We start from the raw sequence: 19,375 nt of genomic DNA, 5'->3' as shown, positions 1-19,375 counted from the left end.
ATTCTATAGCATATAACATTGATTGATTGTGGAAAAACAATCTTTGCTGAATATATCTTGCCATGATTGATCATAATTCTAAACAAGTTTTACAAGATGCAAATGTAGTAATTTCTCCTTAAGTATCTACAATTTTGCCAAGCAATGTTAGTAATACTTGAAGATCTGCATTCATCAGTGTTGTGCTTTGGGTGCAAGCAAACACAAATATAGCTTCTGCTTTCAATATCTTAAAAGTATTCACAGCTTTTCTGTAATGTAAATCCATTGCTGAGAGTAGGTATTGGTCGCGATGGACTATGCCTACAAAGGAGGTGATGGTGTGGTGGACTACAGTGAGGGGCAGTTTCCCAAGAGGGAGTTCATTCCAAGGAAAGGGGCAAAACAGGAGACAACACCCTGCAACTGGATAGGAATCAAGAGATAGCCACTCCTAGAATCTCTCATGGTATAGGGTAAGAGTAGTAACTTGGGTTCAGTCTGGCAAGATCTGTCCATTTGGTGTGAACAAATAAAGAAATGGACTTTGGCTGGATTGTTTTATATTCTTGGGCTGGATCCAAGAAATCCTTTATTAAGAATGAAGAAGGAAGGAAGGATTTCTGATGCTCCCTACCAGCTTCCCACAAGGAAACAATGGGCAAGCCATCAGGAAGTCGGAACTTGCTCCTATTCCCACTGCTTTTTTTGTCCACCACCCACTTGACATTTCCTGTTGGTTTGATGAGAAACTTAATGAATATACTGAATATTTTCAAACCAGCTGTATAGCCATTTAATTTTCTTGCCAACCAAGCACTCTTCACTAGTTTACAAAGTAGAGTATCATGGAATATTTTGAAAATTTTGAATGCCTTACACTAGTGCTCCTACCATCAATTGAGGAAGTTAACCATTTTAGAAAATTAGATATGGTTTAGCAAGGCTTCCCAAAAGGGGTGGGAGCCACAGTATTATCACCATAAAGGAAGCCGTGCCCAGACTGTCTAATGGTTTCATTTAAGAGGTTTAAAGGGATAATGAGAAAATAGATTTGATGAGGCCATGGCCTTAAAACTTACCCAGAGTCCTCCAGCAGGCTTTTCTGTGTTTACTCAGCCAGATAAGATTACAATAGAATAAAGTACACAAGTACTTTTTCCAAGCTACCTTAGCAAAATCCCCTACTGGCTCAATGCCAAAGAAAGAGACAATAGACCATGGTAGTAATGCTACTGAAAAGACCAGAAGAACCAGTTGCAATCTGTACCTAATCCAGTTCCTGAAATGTGTTTTAGTCTTAAAATTCCTAGCCTGAATCTATACTGGAAAACATTTTGGATGTTCTTTGTAAAAGGTAGGATATTTATTAATGTCATATATTTTGCTAGTTGGCAATATTAAGAAAATCTTCAAAACAAAATTATAAATCCAATATACTTTAGTTAGCATTTTGCATCTACATGTCAACAAAGATCTTTATGTATACAATCTATTTGGCCAAAAACTTTTGCTTAGAATACCTGGAAGCCTGTTGTAATAGAGTAATAATGTGGACTCAAATATACAATTTCTTTCCTTCTTTCCTTTCCTTTCCTTCCCTCCCTCACTCCTGTCAGAGTTGAGAATAGTAAACAAAATCCTCTACAAAATATGGTTTTGTTGAACAATGCAGCATACACACACACACACACACAATTTCATTTCATTCTAGGTATCTTTTCATAATATGCTGTATCAAACCAAGATGTCCTGGTTCCCATAGCAACATATTCCTCTTCTCCCTGCTTTTCAAATAATAGATCAGAAAAAATTGAAACCCTGGGTACAGTGACAGTTTTACATATGATTTCATCTTACTACTGCCTTCAAAAGCATGTACATATTTTAAAACGAGATTCTCAGTCATTTTTAAAAATGAGATTTCAAACTACTATGACTTTTTCCAACCTAATCAGAAGTGGTCAGAACCTTTGAAAACAGAACATTAATTTCCCAGTTTGACCAGTTTCAACTACCTTAGGGACAAATGGACTAGATAGAAGCGGTTTGTTACAGTCCTGGTATCCAAATCAGTCACTCCAAGGGCCCCAGGGATGCAAGGGAACTCAAATCTGAGTTTGCAAATTTTAAGCAACATGTAGGCTATCCCAGAAGATACTGTTACATTAATAAGGAAGTGACAATTTGGGCCTGATTCTACTCAAAGTAGTACCACACATACTGAGAATGTATCACTAAGTTTTACAGATTAGTATATTGGATTCAATTCTGGATGCCCCACATTATACTGGCAGAGCCAACAAGAACTAAAATCAGTTAAAACTGAATCTAAAAATCCTGGACATGAAGTTTTAAGTGCCCGAGGTAAGCCAGCCAGCCATACAAAGTCTTTGCCTATCAACAAACATATTAGGATGAAATATGGTTGTCATCTGCTTTCCCCCTCAGCCATCAGAACTTGCTACACACCTGATGCAAAGTTTTAAACAATCTCCCACATCCAAGAGTCTCATGGAAGAACTGCAATATTCCTTCTTGAAAGAATATATAGTTGACCATTGTGAAGCAACTATCCATTATTTATATAAAAAGGAATCAGTCTGAAGCTTTTATCCATGTAGCAATCTAATCCAACTGAGCAGATCTAGTGCCTCCATGCCCCCAACCATTCTGGGGGTTGTAATGATTGAAGAGGGGCAAAGTTGCTTGCTTTGTTTAGGAAGAGGAGGAACGTGTGTGGAAGATCATATCCAGGTTTATGTGATACTGATATATATACGCGGTGGCTCAGTGGGTTAGGACACTGAGCTTGTCGATCAGAAGGTCGGCAGTTTGGCGGGTTGAATCCCAAGTGCCACGTAACAGAGTGAGCGCCTGTTACTCGTCCCAGCTTCTGCCAACCTAGCAGTTCGAAAGCACGTCAAAATGCAAGTAGAAAAATAGGGACCGCTACGGTGGGAAGGTAACAGCGTTCCGTGCGCCTTTGGCATCTAGTCATGCCGGCCAGATGACCACGGAGACGTCCTCGGACAAGCGCTGGCTCTTCGGCTTTGAAACGGAGATGAGCACCGGCCCCTAGAGTCGGAAACGACTAGCACACATGTGCGGGGGAACCTTTACCTTTTATTTATTTATATATCATACATACATACACACACATATATGTATCTGAAATGTATCTAGATGATCTAACCAATGTGATGGATTGTGTTTTGTACAAGTATTTCAAATTCTTGTATTGTCTGCATACTTCCACAGATAGATTTCTCTCTCTGAGAAATGTCTCCTTTCTTGGAACTCCACTTTTATTGCAAGTAATGCTTTTTTTCGGGGGGGGGGGGGAAAGCAAGGGGCACAAAGGTGGATGCACTAACGATATTTTATTTTTTATTTATTTTAATTCCATTTATATCCCGCCCTTCTCCGAAGACTCAGGGCGGCTTACAAGCTTAGCAGTAGCTAAGCAGTAGATATCCCAGCTCCACCAAAACACATTGACAAATGCAATCAAAGCCATCTCCATACTGCACCCTGCTCTGAAACCAACTGAAGTAGGTCTGGATAATCCAAGGGCTTTAAGTTACAAGGTGATCAATACTGGTTGAACATCAGAAGAAAATTCCTAACAGTAAGCACCATTTGATAATGGAATAGGCTGCCTCATGGAATAGTAGAATATTTTTTGCTAGAGTTTTTTAAAGACAGGCAGAGATGTTGCAAAATGGAATTCCTGGAACAGGTGATCTCTAATGTACTTTCCAACATACTATGATTCTAAGAAATTCTTTGTCTTATTTAATTCCTGGAAGTTTCTGAGAAGACAACACTTGGGCAGGCATTCTCTATCAAGTAAAAGATTGGAGTTTCAGAAAACAGATGGCTCGTAACTAAAAATAATTAATTATAATAGCACTTTTTGCATAATTTTCCTTTGTAGAGTTTGTATTAATGTCAGATTGGTTTCCTTGAATTCACTTGGAAGCCTTTCTGAGTTCAGTAAGTTCTATTCAAATAAATATATATATATAGATTCAAGCTTTTGGCTCAGTAACTCAAACATCAATGTGTAAAACGTGAATTTTTTAACAGCCATGACGTGAACTATAAGGATATATAAAGGTTGGAAGAAAGTATTTACTGCAGAATTATGTGTACTTTTTAATATTTTTATTCCCTGTTCACGCAAGAAGATGAAAGTACAGTTATCCTCCATGCTATATCTGATGCATTTTGACACTGTGAAAAGTTAATGTTGGATTTTCTTTCTTATAGGCTGAAACTGTAACTCAGTCTTCTCCAACAGGATCTTTTCAGATGTGCTGGAATACAACTCAAAATATTTTGCTCAACAACTGCTCCCCTTCCCCCCCAAAAAAATATTTAAGTAGTTATACAACACAATATTCAATTTTTCTATAAAGTTAAAATGCTATATAGTACTTTCCATAAAACACTCAGAACAAAGAAGTACAGATGTTATACATGCATGTTATCATCTCCTATCATGTTTTATGATTTCCACTTTCCACTTGGAGAGATTGGAAAGTTAAACTCATTCTTCAGTTTAGACAAAAAGCTTGTCTCTACAGTAAAACACTCTTAATATGAGTCTTGTGCAAAAATGGATCTTCTAAAATCCAAGTACACAACTACATATTTGTCAAAAATATGAAGTTCAACATCTGAAAATTTGAATTTTAAATATTTTATTCTCATTTTAACTGTCTAATATAATATTTATATAGAGATGTTAGGTTTTTATGCCTTACATGTACACTTTCATGGCTCATTCTGTGAGGAAGATGGGCAGTTTCTAAATGTGATAAATAAAATAAATAAAATATCAGAAGTGATTTCTTTCATGAATCTGGAGAAGACTATTGGACAATTACCCAATTCAAGTCATTACTATGTATTCAAACGTGCCATACTATACCTGGAATCAAAAGCAGTTAAACACTATATTTATGGTTTCTTTATTACGAAGTGTATATCCTTGTGGTATTCTAATATAATTCACTATGCTATTTATCTTGCAGAGATAAATATTCATGAATAAATAAATATTCAAAAGGTTTTAGCATGCTTGCAGTTTGCCATCTGGTGATCACACCAACTTATTCTGCCCAAGTATTTTCTGCAATTCAAAGCATATTTAGTTAGGATGGGTATCTCTTAATTTAACTAAATTTATTTTATTTTTCAAGATTCCCTTCACTGTTATTACAAAAATAAACAAGAATTAAATCATATTTCAATGTTTGTATTAAATTAAACGCTACACCAAAAGAAGAGCCACAATAACATCTGTACAGGTAGTCCTCGACTTATTGAGCACAAAATTCCTGTTGTTAAGTGAGATATTTGTTAAATGAGTTTTGTCCCACTTTACGGAATTTCTTGCCGTAGTCGTTGTGAATCACTTAAGTTGTTAATAGCCCGGTTGTTAAGTGAATCTGGCTTTCCCACCGACTTGCTTCTCAGGTCACAAAAGGTGGATCACATGACCCTGGGACACAGCAATCATCATAAATATGAACCTGTTGCCAAGCATCTGAAGTCTCATCACATGACCACGGGGATGCTGCAATGGTCGTTAACTGTGAAAAAAGGGGTCGTAAGTCACTTTAGTCAGCGCCGTTGTAACTTGGAACGGTCACTAAATGAACTGTTGTTAAGTCCAAGATCACCTGTATTGGAGATCAGGGTTCCCCGATCTGAGGCCATCCAGGCCCATAATTCCCAGCCAGGCTAGAGAAGGGGCTTTTTTAAAAGCCCGCTGGCCCACAGCGGTATATAAATCTGAAAAGAAGGGGTGGGGGTGGGAATAACTTAGCGAGAATTCGCCGGCAGAAACCCGGACCTCGGGTTCTCCGCTCCCCGCCAGGGCAACGACCGGACCTGCAGCGCCCTCCAGGCCGCTCGGTTCTCGCGCGGCTGTTCTCCGAGGAGAGACTCGGAGCACGGCAACCGCGGTAGGGCAGACAGAGCGAGCCGTCCCTCCGCGGCTCCGCAAACCTCCGGCCTCTTCAGGGCGGCCCCGTCACCTTCCTTCAGTCAACCAGCAGGCGGAGCTGCAGGGAGCGCCCCCCCCCCCGCTTCCACGGGCTGCGCAGGGAATATGGGGGGGGAGGAAGCGGAAGAGGAGCTGCCGCCGCCGCCGCCGCCGCTGCTGCTGAGGGGAGCCCAGCGGGCGTTGTAGTTGGGGGGCCAAAGGCTGACGCGTGGCGCGACGGCTGGCTCCGAGAAGCAAGAGAAAGAAAGGACCGCCTCGACACCGACAGGATCTGTTTTTGGTCTCACAGCAACCAGGTCAGCCCCCCTCCCACCCCACACAGACCTCCTTAGGGGCCTCAGGGTTGAGGGGGCGAAAGGACCCGGATGGGGTTTCGTTGCAGGACGGGCGCAAGGCGAGGGGGGGGGTGAAGAGCAGGCGGCGGCGGGAGGATTATAGTCCCATGCGATCTGCGCGTGCGGAGAAGGAAGGGGGGGAGGAGGAGGAGAAGGAGGAGGAGGGCGAAGCCGCGACTCGCGCGCCCTGTTCGAATCCGAGCGGCGAAAAGCAACGGGAGGAAAGAGGGAGGGGGGGGCGCCTGCGCGTGACGTCACGTCCCCCTCCCCTCGACCCGGACCGCACCTCCGCGCGCGGGCGAGCACGTACGGGGCGGTTGTTGTATGTATACAGTATCTGGGACTCGCGGACACGTGCGCGCCGCCTCTGCCATGTTAAGTGCTCGGGAGGAGACGGGGTGGGCGGGCGGGTTGAGATGGGAGTTCTCGCGAGGTCAGCCCTCCTTCCCGTGGGAGCTTGACCAGAGGCAGGATGGCGGCGCTGCGCTGGGCGTGATGGGTAATAATGGTAACGGGCAACCGGGACGCGGGGAGGGGAGGGGAGGGAGGGAGGCTAGGGGCGGTGCGGCGTGCGTGTTACTTGAGTCTCAGCCTCTTAGTCTGTCGACGCGCGTGGGGCGGGGCTGAACACTGCGGGGAGTTTGACCTGGCAAGAGTTGGCGCGTCTTCCTTCGCTTCTCCCCTCCCCGCCCCTCCCCCCCCAACCCCGCACGCCTTCCTCCGGTTGGAAAGTGCTCCGCCGCTTCGCGGCGCCTCGTCCCCACATGGTGCTGTTGCGCCCCCTGTCGGCCGTCTAGCCGTTTGGAACCTGAGTTTCGCCCCTAATTCGTACCTGAGGTCTTGAGCAACTGGTTTGTAACCACCGCTTGTGAAGCTGCTGTACCTTCAAAAGCTCCTCTCGCTGCTCCTTCTCAAGTGCCTGGGTCGTTATAATGCAGCGTCTCTGTAGTTGCTGCATTAATTGATGGGATTTGGGAGGTGACCTCAGTATAAGAAAGCACTAAAATAATTATTCTGCCAGAGCCATGGCTTGCAGTCCTAATGAGTTTCCTAGGCTACTTGCCAAGTATACTAAACACTTGATTCTGGAATACTGTACCTTGCAGCAATCGTCCTTGCGTGGTTATTTTTTTTTTAAAAAAACCCTACTGTATGAAAATAGACAATTCCTTAAAAGACGCCAATTATGTTAATAAAGTGCATCAATTTTACATATCAATATTGGCTGAAGGCATATTTTGTGCTGCTTGCTGCTAGTCTTGTGTGCAGGTGTCTTAATAGATTTTCTCATGTAGCATAAACTATGCTTGTTTAGTAAGCTTTGGTTGACACTGCATCTAAACGAGGCAGGTTCTTGTTTCCAAATCACATATAACAAAACTACCTGGTAGAGACAACTATTTATACGAATTATGAATTAGTTTCAAAGAGGTAGTTTTATTTGCATTTCCAAACCAAACGTTTTTTATTGTTCAGTTGGAACTTCTAGATTTTGTGAAGGGTTTTTGGTTGAAAGTAAAGATTGTTATTTTTTTTAACTTTTGGTATTTATAGGTACATTTTTAAATATTTTGGTATCGGTTGTAAATATGTAAAGGGCACTAATGCTTTAATAGGCATCATGCAAAGTTACTGTGTGGTTGCAATTACAAATAGTTCCTTAGAAATTCCATGGAATTCAATAGGGAAAGTGAGATTAAGATGTAATATGGTAAGTATTTTCCTTCTGATCAAGTTGGATTCTTGGTGTCTTTGTGAAAATATCTATATTTTCTTGGTAACAGCCTCTTTTCTTGTTCTGCATTTCCATAGAAAAGATCCAGCCAAATATTACCAATATATTCATGTACTGTAATAAAAGCTTCAAGATTCTTTTTTAAAAAAAATCCACTTAATTATTGGATTGCCTGTTAAATTGCTTCTCCTTTTACGCTAAGAACATATTTCCATTATGCAACTTGTATACAAAAATGTGGACTGGTCTCTTTTATGAAGACTTTGTGTTATGCAGAAGTACTGCTGGAGAATTATTATTTTGTCCAGGCAGTTAGTTGTGTTTCATTATGTTGTTTTTTAATTTTCTTTCAATTATGTCTTTGATATTTTGTAAACCACTGGGAGTCCTTTTGGAATTGGGTGACCTTAACAAGCCAGATAAATGAATAAAATAAAATGTTACTCTGAGAGCACAATTAATGCTTTGTCTTTAGTAGTTACATGCTGGTCCAACAAGTTCTAGAATTAGGCTGCTACTGTTCTCTCCCCCCCTATAAATTGTACAGTATTTGTGGGTGTGTGTGTGTGTGTGTGTGTAGAAATACACACACACACACACACACTACATCCATACACAGACATACTGAAACTAAGTCACACTGAAATTAATGGAATTGATTTCCAAATAGGTATGCTCTTGAGTGGATTTAATCAATGATATACTTACAGAGTCTTACTATTAACAGGAAAATCAATAGTATAATATATCAAATGTCACATGGAAACTTTGGTTATTCCCTTTAACTCTCTTTACTGATTGCAGTATGATAAGTAATGAATGCATGTGTGCCATTCATTTTATAAAATGCCAACAGAAAATTTCCTTTCGCTTTAAAGGTACATCAACAAAACGTCTTAGCTATACAACAGAACTAATAATGACCTGTAGAGTGATTGTCACAAAGGATGTCATTATTTCCATTCCTTTTATATATACCAGTTATTTCTCTTCTTTTGGTTATCATCTGTTCTGTCTTCTCTCCCTCACTCTTCAAACTCTCAACTTTCTATCTCTGTCTTACAAGAAATGCCCAGCTGTAATAATAGTCTACCATTTCATCACATATTTATAATGAAAGCTTACCTCTGCTATCCTTGTAGGATAAAAGATTTAAGAAAATGGACTGTTCCCCCATCACAAAATAAATACATTCTTTTTATATATCTTGTCTTGTCAAACAACCAGCTATCATAGTTTTATTTCCTGCCAGTTATTCATGTATTTAGCTGTTGCTTTTTTTAAAGCTTTCTTCCAGTTTTACATAACCATATTTCTACTGAGGAAAGCATCATATCACCATTAATAGCAGCTTCTTGTTTAGATTTCCTAATTTCCTTGTCTCCCTTTTGAAACTTTTCCATTTTCATTTTTCCAAGTGATATTGGAAATAGCTGAAATGGTATTTAGCTGTTGTCCATTGTGGAATTGTAAAAATCACTTTTCATGTGAAAAAGTAGGAAAAATGATATTTTACCAGAGTAGGTTTTAGGATTGATTCATCCAATCTTGTGCTTTTTAAATCTCCTTTAAATTATGTGGGGTTTATTTTCCTTATTTCACTGTCCTTTTCATCATCTTATCTTACCAGTTTGACCCTTTTCTTCCATTTATACTTAATGTGATTGCTTGACATCATCTGGAGAAATTTCTTTTAGTATTAAATGCAGTGCTTCTCCTTAAACCAAGGAATCTTTTTTTTTCCTCCTTCAAAGTCATATGCTCCTATTTTGTACTATTTTCTGTGTTCTCAATAACTATTGTAGTTGACTGTTCTTTTTTCCTGGAATTCCCCTTTCTTAACAGCAGTTATTTAGTTTTCTTCTGCTGTCTCACCTGAAGCTTTTATTACTGCTTCTGTTTTCTGTTGTACAGAAAGTCCTTGACTTAAAACCATCCAGTTTTACAACTTTTTTTTTGCTGTGGTAATTAAGCAAATAACCCGTAGTTGTTAAGTGAATCTGTGGTTGTTAAGTGAACCCATTATTCACTCCAGGACATTTTTACCAAAACCAGAAGTGAATGCTAGTTTTTGGCAAAAATGTCATAACCCATGATCATGCGACTACAGGACACTTGCAAATGGGCATAAATGTGTGCTGGTTGCAAAGTGCCCAAAATGTCCTGTGGCCCAGAAGGGCGCTGCTGGGACTTTGGAACCCGATCTTAAGTACCTTTTTGAGGAGGAGGGGGGATTTCATCACAACTTTGAACAGTTGCCAAGCTTCCAGTCATAAGTCAAAGTCTACCTGTGTCTGCATGCTTTTTAGCAACCAAATCTATATGCATTTCTACTTCCCATTCCATATTTTTTATTCTGTTTTTTTTCTTCTGTAGCCATTTGTTCTAAAATGTCTCAACCTTCTAGTTTCCTTTAGCCTGCTTTTTTCAACTTTGTTTCCCCTTATGCAACCAGTGCTTTCTGCCTTAGCTGCTTCTGTTGTCATTTGTTTTTCTACAGTTGTCATATGTCCAGAACATATTTTTCCATTCTTTGCAAACATCAGACACAATTGTTTTCCAAATCTATTCACTGTTGGTTTTATTTCCTGTTGTACAAAACTTGGGTATAAATATCCACAATGTATTTTAATGTAGTAAATTATACAACTTCAATACCATTATAGCTATTGGAATTATAGTGGATGTAGAAAGCTTATATGTTATATTGACAGTGGAATGCCTGGTAAACATAGTAAAATGCCAGGTTTTTGAGATGTAAAAAAATCAGACCAAGATTTCAGATTTTTTTTCACCTTTAATATAATATATAAGCTGTACTATTCAACCAAAAAACCCCAAATTGAAATTTTTTTGGGGGGGAAAACCAACAATAAAACACTTAAAATAACATGGTTGCATAAAAATTCACACCCTTAAACTAATACTTTATTGAAACACCTTTTGATTTTATGGCAGCATTCAGTCTTTTGGGGTAGGAGCCTATCAACATGGCACATCTTGCTTTGATAATCTTTGCCCATTCTTCCTTGCAAAAGTTCTCCAAATCTGTCAGATAGCAAGTGCATCTCCTGTGCACAGCCCTCGAGGTCATCCCTCAGATTTTCAGCCTAGGCTATGGACTTTGGCTGGGCCATTCCAAAATTTTGATCTTCTGGTGAAGCCATTCTTTTCTTGATTTGGAAGTATGCTTTTGGTCATTGTCATCTTGAAAGATGAAATTCCTCTTCCTTTTCAGCATTTTAGTAGAGGCCTGAAGGTTTTGTTCCAAAATTGATATTTGGAACTGTTCATAATTCTGTCTACCTTAACTAAAAGTCCTAGTTATAGTTGAAAAAAGCAGCCCAAAAGCATATTGCTGTCACCACGATGTTTGACTGTGAGTGTGGTATACTTTTGGTGGTATACAGTGTTGTTTTTGTGCCAAACATACTGTTTGCAATTATGGCCAAAAATGAAAATACTGTTTCCCCGAAAATAAGATCTATCCTGAAAATGAGACCTAGCCTGATTTTTATGTGTGTGCCTAACATAAGCCTATCCCCAAAATAAACCCTAGTTAAGACCCCTGCCCACCCCATCCCACCCTCTGGTTGTATGAGGTGGGGCGAGGAACACATGTAAAAATCAAACTAGGGTGGGGAGGTGGAGCTGCCCCATGCGCCCCACACCTGCTTACCTTAGGACTGCTGCGGCCAGGCATCCCATGGCCCAGCATCTGTTGTGCTGCTCTCTGACTTCTTTTGTGGCCACTTGCAGCCAGACATTATGTGGCGCATTGCCACCACTCATCACAGGCTGCCTGATACATTGTGGTATGATGCATGTAAGTGGCAGCACCGGTGTGGTATGCAATGCAGCCTGTGAGCAGCGGCAGTGGCACAACATGCCACATGGCGTCCAACCCCAAGCGGCCACAGAAGTAATCAACTAGCAGCGCGGCAGGTGTCAGGGCCTGCGATGCCTGGTTGCAGCGGTCCTAAGATAAGTGGGTAAGATCCCCCGAAAATAAGACCTGATGACTCTTTTGGAGGCAAAAATAGGGTCATTTTCGGGAAAACACGGTATGGTCTAAAAATTCAATCTTGGTCTCATTAGACCATAACATACTTTTCCTCATGCTTTTGTCAGACTTGATAGTTTTTTGCAAAATGTAGCTAGGCTTGGATGTTTTTCTTTGTAAGAAAGGGCTTCCATCTTGTCACCCTACAAGTTATTGTCACATGTAAGTACACAGCCAGTACTTGCCAGAAATTCCTGCAGCTCCTTTAATGTGGCTGTAGGCCTCTTGGCAGCCTCTTGGACCAGACTTCTTGTTTCTTCATCAATTTGGGAGGGACATCCAGTTCTTGGTAATGTTACTGTTGTCTCATATTTTCTCCACTTGAAGAAGATAACTGTTTTCACTGTGTTCCATGGTGTATCCAATGCCTTTGGAATGTTTTTATACCCATCTCTGATGGATACCTTCCAACAGTGAGATCTCTTGGATGCTTTGTAAGCTGTTTGCAGACCATAACTTTTAATATAAGAGGCACCTGAGTAAAGGTCAAAAAAATTCTACTAGAAGGGCTGAACAGAGTCACTTTTAACTGATGACAGGTGTGTACTGACAGCTGTTTTAACATCACTTTGAAAGTGGTTAATTCTGAACATTGCTACGTATAAAAGGATATGAACACTTATTCAGCCACATTATTCTAGTTTTTTATTATTTTTTTCTCCCTAAAATATTTTAGTTTGTTTTTCAATTTAATTGTTCAGCTTATATGTTACATTAAAAATGGGAAAAAATCTGAAGTGATTTATCTTAGTCCGATTTTTTTTGCATCTCAAAAACCTGGCATTTTAACAGAGGTATGTAGACTTTCTATGTTCACTACAGATGAAATCTTAGTAGTCCTCACTTGGGTTTCTAGAAAAAAACTAAGAAAAATCAATTTTAAGAATTAAGAATGGAAAATAATTGAAAATAAAATAATAAATAAATAGATCATAAGCAACAATATATACCAATATACTCTCAGCCTCTATTTAATGCAAATAGATCTTAAAGCTAGATCACACTTGCAAGGTCTACAGCACACAATAATTAATTTATTGTTTATCCTAGTAATTTCTTTTAAATAACATTGTGATGATTGATCATGAATATAATTAAGACCCTGCGTTCAAAGTTAACCAGAATAATTTTCCTTCTATTCATCTTATTTTTTTTAATCTTGCAGTGAATTATAGCATAATATTGTATATATTGTGATAAAACAGTGGGCAAATGTGGTTGAGAAGTAACAATATAATAGATTTTTTTTGATGAAATAGTTATGGTAGGGATATCTAATTTCTTCATAGTTTATATCGGGTGTCAAACTTGTGACGTCACTCGACGTATCAGAGCTTTTTCCCCATTGCCGGCAATGGGGTGGGCGCAGTTTTGTTGTGATGCATCCGGCCCGCGGGCTGGCAGTTTGACACCCCTGGTTTATATATTCCTTCAAAGGAGAAATAAACCAAATATTTATATCTTTTTATTACATTTGAATCCTTTTGCTAATAAAAGCCCTTTTTACATATGATCAGGATTAGATTCAGTTTAACGTATAAATACATACACAATATGTGTAAGACTAATATATCTATACAATGAATTTTGACAAATTATAACTTTTACATCTTAAAACCTTAATAATAATGAAACAGAAGAAAGTAGTGCTTAATTTCATGTAAAGCTATTTTCAAAGTTGCGCATTCATTTTAAAATATTTATTTTATCAAATGATTTTAAATAATTCATTTTACATTAAAATTCAGTATAGTTTCAAGTGAATTAGCATGGTACATTTCTACTTGATCTGTGAATTTGTTGATCAGTTCCCTCAGTACTAAATAATCATCGGATTCTTCATTAATCTTCTATATCTTTAGAAACCTAGTCATTGACCACTCTTTTGTAATGGTAATGTCTCCTTCAAGTCAAGCTCAACTTTTGATTACAGGAATATACCCTTGTTGATTTTTTTTATAACAATGCAAAACTGGTTTGGCATAATAGTGTTCTAGTATTTAACGTATGTATTTAATGCAACACAGAGAATCATAAAAGAGCTGTTAGGAAGCCTCAACTTAGCTTGATTTCCCCTGTGCCAGCACTGAAGAGCTGAAAGTTAGCCTTTGTCAGTTTGAAAAGAAGTGAGGTCTATTCAGACATTGTGGCCAGACATTTCTTGAAGAATGTTATAGGAAATAGAGAAAACCCTTACCTCAGCGAAAGAAAGTAGCACTGACAGAAAACATGCCTTCAACCCCTTTAAGGCAGAATACTTACTCCTAATATTAGTCTGTTTTGGACTAGGAAAAAAGGGGGCGACTCCTCACCCCACCTCTCAGGAAAAAGGTAAAAAGTAGTTGGGTATTTAGGTAAGAATATTAGCTACCGTATATACTTGAGTATAAGCCGAATTTTTCAGCCCACTTTTTGGGCTGAAAAATTCCACTTCGGCTTATACTCCAGTCAACAAAAAAAACTTACCGAGGACTTGTGCGCGGCCGAGGCTTTGGTGCTTCCGGGATCGCGCGCACCTCTCCCAAGCCACCGCCGTCCGGAGACCTGCCGAAGTTTGGGGAGGTTTGGGGAGGTGCGCGCGCACCTCCCCAAACCTCCCCAAACTTCGGCAGGTCTCCGGACGGCGGCGGCTTGGGAGAGGTGCGCGCGATCCTGGAAGCACCGAAGCAAGTCCTCGGTAAGCTCCGGGCGGTCACTTGCTTCGCGTCTCCTGAGGGAAGGGGGGGCGACTGGAGCGGGCGTGTTTCCTCGCCTGCTGGGCGCCGCGATTTGCCCGGGGAACGCGCGGGCCCCGAATGGCAGCGTGGAGCGAGGAAGCTGACAGCCAGGGCTTCCCCGAGAGCCGCGGCCACACAGGGTATTCCTGTGTATTCAGGCTTGCAAAATGGCGGATCGAGCCTCTGCTGGCGGCAGAGGCTTGCAGAACGGCGGATCGGCTTATACTCGAGTCAACAACTTTTTCCAGTTTTTGGGGGTGAAATTGGGGGTCTCGGCTTATACTCGAGTCGGCTTATACTCAAGTATATACGGTAGTAAGGATCAACTTGATCCATTCTATATAAAATTGTTTAAAGCTCATCATCTCTACTATAGGTTATCCTCAATTTGGGACCTCAGTTGAACCTTCAATTTCAATCATACAGTGGGTCATCATATGACCAGACTTGACCTTTTTTTCTGTTAAGTGGTCTTCAAGCAAACAGCAGTGTTGTTAAGTGAATCCATTCTCTCTAACAAAATCACAGTCATGTGACCACGGCTGTAAATGCAGGCCAGTTGCCAGGCACCCAATATGCAGTCACATGATTGCAAGCAGTGTTTCGGATGTCTGAACTTCAAAACCAGATCATAAGCAGCTTTTGGATGGCCTGGTCATAACTGACAGGTTGTAAGAACTACTTGTAGTCTTGAAAAGCTGTAGGATTGAAAAGTATTTCTCCATTGCCTCCACTGTTTCTATTCACTACCCTTTTCTTGTACCTTTTTTTTAGCATTTTAAGCTTCACAACCAAGTCTATGTTTATTTTTTAAAAAACAGATATGAGCTAATTTAAAGGACAATTATCTAAAAACAACATTAGTTACAGTACCTTGCACTGAATATTTAAAGATATGTTTTCCCTTCAGTTTAGTGTTTCTCTTACGTCTATAATGGCTGCGATGGAATTATTTCAAGTGATGTACTGGCTAGGTTCATAAATTAAGTACAAGGCAATTGGTTGCTTTTTGGTACGATACAGTATGTCAGCATTCCCCAACCTTTATGGCTTGGCAGCCCAGCGGGGAAGGAGAGGAATCAGCCCATGCAAGTGGCGGGTTGGCTTGTGCAATTCGAGTTGCGCTCGCGTGTGCAGCAACCAGCCGCTCACGCGGTCTAGCTCAATTGGGCCATGGCCTGGTAATGGGCTGTGGCCAAGTGGTTGGGAACCCCTGCAGTAGGTGACCCCAGCTCTATGATTTATAAAATGTTATTTATGGCTTTGTATATTTGTTCAAAGCAGCCACTTGTGGTTTAATTAAAAGATCGTGTTTAGTAAACATGAGTTAATAGAATGTGTTTTTACTCACCGAATTCTCCCTAAATTACATGCAGTATGAATTAATGTTTCAGTGAGTCTTAGTTAAAGAAAAGTTCTGTTTATAAATGTCGATGAAGATTCTCAGTCATCCAGGTAGAAATGTCTAGAAGTTGAGTCACAGCAACTGGACTTATTTTTGTCAGTTTGAAATTTTACTGTTTATAAACCTTGATCAATATGCAGTATATTGCAGGTCAGATGAGGGTACTGAGAATTTCAAATAGAGCTCTGCTTTATATGTGACAAAAATGAGAATGAGTATGTATTTTCAGTATACTCCAAAGATCGGAACAATCAGATTCTTTAGTCAGTAGAATTTTTAGCATATTAACTGTAATAGATAAGACTAAGTAATGTTAGGTTATTAAAAACTAATAATAAAAACTGTGCTAGAATACGTTCCAAAAATAAAGCTCCTACTAAGAACTGAACAATATATTTGACAAGTAGTATCAAAGGAATCATTACTGTTTTAGGGGGAAAAAGTAATCAGAAAATTAACCAGATAATAAATTAACATAAAGACATGCAGTGCCCAGTTTCCTTACCCAAAGTTGCTAATTAATTGAAACCAATCCTGGAGTTTTCCCCCCAAATATGACATCATTATATAGATACATGTGTTTTCAGACACACATACACACTAACCAGAGGTTATTACAAAGTAAAAACTCAAATTGAAGGATGTAAAGAAATTAGTCCATTTATACAATTAGTTGATGCCTTATCTTTATGTGTAACATGACTTTCTTTCACACATAAATCTTTTTTTTATTCTTCTATAAGTAAAAAAACCAAAAAGGGATGAGGTAAAATTAAAGGGGTTGTATATTAAGAATGGCACAAGGAAAGAAGGAAAGTAATATAAAAGTCTTTATTGATTATCCCTTGGGCCATATCAAAGTGCAAAGTTTCAGCAACAAATTGTTACTAAAATTTGATAAAATACAATTTAAAATGGAATTTGATAAAATACAATTTAAAATGGAATTAGAATAAAATACAATTTAAAATGAAATAGTAATAAAATACAATCTAAAATGAAATTGTAATAATGCACAATAATTTAAGATATAGATAAAATATGATAACATTATATTTCGGAGTTGCCCTTGCAATCTACCCCAATCAGTCCCACATATGCAGATCTTAACCGGATCATTTTGTTTAAATACTGTGCTACGTTAAATGTTATTTTCAAGTTCTGACCGGACATAAGGTAAGTTATTTTGATATGGGGATCCCAATGGGTCCTTCGTTTGGTGTATAGACAAAGATACCTGTCTCTCACCCTCTTATACAGGCAACAGTCAAATAGGACGTCAGCCAGCTCCTCTACCTCTGCCTCTCCGCAAATGCAGAGACGCTCATTGTAGGGTATAGCATGAAATTTCCCATATCTGACCATTGTGTGAAGCTGTTCGAATCTCGCTCTCGTAAATATCTCCCTAAGATGTTTTGCGAGTTGTAACTTCAAATAACTGTCTACTTGAAAAGTATGTTTATATTTACTCAGCCATTTCAAGTTACCCACCTTACTAAGGATAGCTATATCAGTTTGTGCTTCTATAACCTTAATTCTTTGGGCAACTCTTTTTGGATTGTCCTTCTGTTACACAAGAGACAGGAAGGCCACAGCTTCTTACAAAATTTGTTAGTTTGGTGATCCAGGAGATTTGTGATTGCAGTTTTATTTGCTGTAGTAAACATAACTTGGGGAGTCTATCAGTCTCCATTTCATTAACTTTGCACCAGTAGTTATAAGCTCTAATTTTAGATAATTCCTGAATTGTATGAATTCCCAATTTAGCTGTAACTGCTGCAGTAGATGTTCTTAGATCTACACCCAAAATACATCTCAAATGCTGGGACTGTGTTTGTTCTAGGACTGTGGTTGAGTAAAGACCCCAAATTTCTGCTCCATACAAGAGCATTGTGGTAACCTAAGTTGATGTTGAATTTAGTTACGGCAGCAAGACTTTTGATAGGTCAATATTGGAAGAAAGAGGAACTGCCGACTATACAAGAGTGGATTTTAAAGGTTTCCGACTTGGCAGAGATGGCGAAGATTTCGGCCTATTTGAAAGATTACTCGCAAGAACATTATATTATGGAATGGAGAAAATGGATTGAGTTTATCCAGAATAAGTATAGGGTCAAGAAGTTTTATCTAGCATTTGAATAAGTCTTCTTTCGTTTTCTTTTTTCTTTTTTTATTTTGTCTTCTATATATATTTAATAATGCTAAGTTTTGTTTGATCCTATATAAGTTAGAGAGTGATGGATTTTAGAATTTATAGTTGTTAGTATATGGTTGTTTATGATTGCTTTTTTATATATATATACCTTGTATTTAGCTCTGGGAAGTCCGGGGGGGGGAGGGGGGTTAGGGGGAGGTGGGGGGGGAGGAGGGAGGGGGGGAGGGGGGGGGAAGGGGGGAGGTAGGGAGGGGAGGAGGGAGGGGGAAGGGGGTTTTTTAAAGGAAAACTGTATTTTTAAAACTTTTCAATAAAAAAAAAAAAGAGCATTGTGGTAACCTTAGCCTTATAAACCTTGATTAATGGGGCTAGGGACCCTGGGTAACTATGGTTCTTTAGTTTGAGCAGTAAATTCAAACGGGCTTTTGCTCTAAATGTACTCCGTTGATGATGGCAGGCCCAAGATCCAGTCTTGGAAAAAGTTACGCCCAAATATACAAAGGTGTTAACCTGTTCAATTGGTTCACCATCCAATTGCCACTTATGTCTCTGATGGCTTCTTCCAAACACCATTATTTTTGATTTAGATTTGCTAATGATTAGGGAGTTATCCTGGCAATAAGAGCTGAATCTTCTTAATAGCCTACGTAATCCTACTTGTGAGTATGATAATAAAATCATATCATCAGCATAAAGCAAGCTGTTACAGTAAGTATTTAGGATCATTGGCATGTGTACCATGGTATCCTTCATTAACCCTGGCAAGTCATTGATGTGTAAATTAAATAATAATGGGGCCAGGATACACCCTTGCCTTATCCCTTTATTTGTGTGAATCCTGTTAGTCAGGGCCCCATTAACCCCATACCGCACCCTCAAACAGGTACTCGTGTAAAGGGCTTTAATCAAAGCCAGGAGTCGGTTCTATTTTAAGGGATGTCAGTTTACTCCATAGTAGTTCTCTATT

General features: G+C 39.4%; 1 protein-coding gene and 1 long non-coding RNA gene across 4 annotated transcripts in view; one reads left to right on the top strand and one right to left on the bottom strand.

Moving 5' to 3' along the window:
* Nucleotides 1-4,137: 4,137 nt before the first annotated feature.
* On the bottom strand, nt 4,138-5,728 carry LOC308666344. Its single transcript, XR_014026101.1, has 2 exons — nt 5,673-5,728; nt 4,138-5,582 (listed from the first exon to the last, which is right to left on the bottom strand). It is a non-coding gene; the product is annotated as an uncharacterized lncRNA (long non-coding RNA).
* A 391-nt stretch (nt 5,729-6,119) lies between these two features.
* ZZZ3 (zinc finger ZZ-type containing 3) overlaps nt 6,120-19,375 on the top strand; it is a 60,775-nt gene continuing 47,519 nt past the window's right edge. For 2 of the 3 annotated variants that reach the window (XM_081325092.1, XM_081325089.1), the window contains exon 1: nt 6,210-6,294. The gene's annotated coding sequence lies outside the window, so the exon portion shown is untranslated. Of the gene's footprint in view, nt 6,295-19,375 lie in introns of all 3 variants that reach the window. The other variant, XM_081325091.1, reaches the window with a different exon arrangement.

This window comes from Vipera berus, assembly GCF_964194415.1.
Source record: "Vipera berus genome assembly, chromosome: 3".
Classification (NCBI taxonomy): Eukaryota; Metazoa; Chordata; class Lepidosauria; order Squamata; family Viperidae; genus Vipera; species Vipera berus.
The sequence above is the reverse complement of the archived record's forward strand: the minus strand, read 5'-3'. Positions and strand labels throughout refer to the sequence as shown.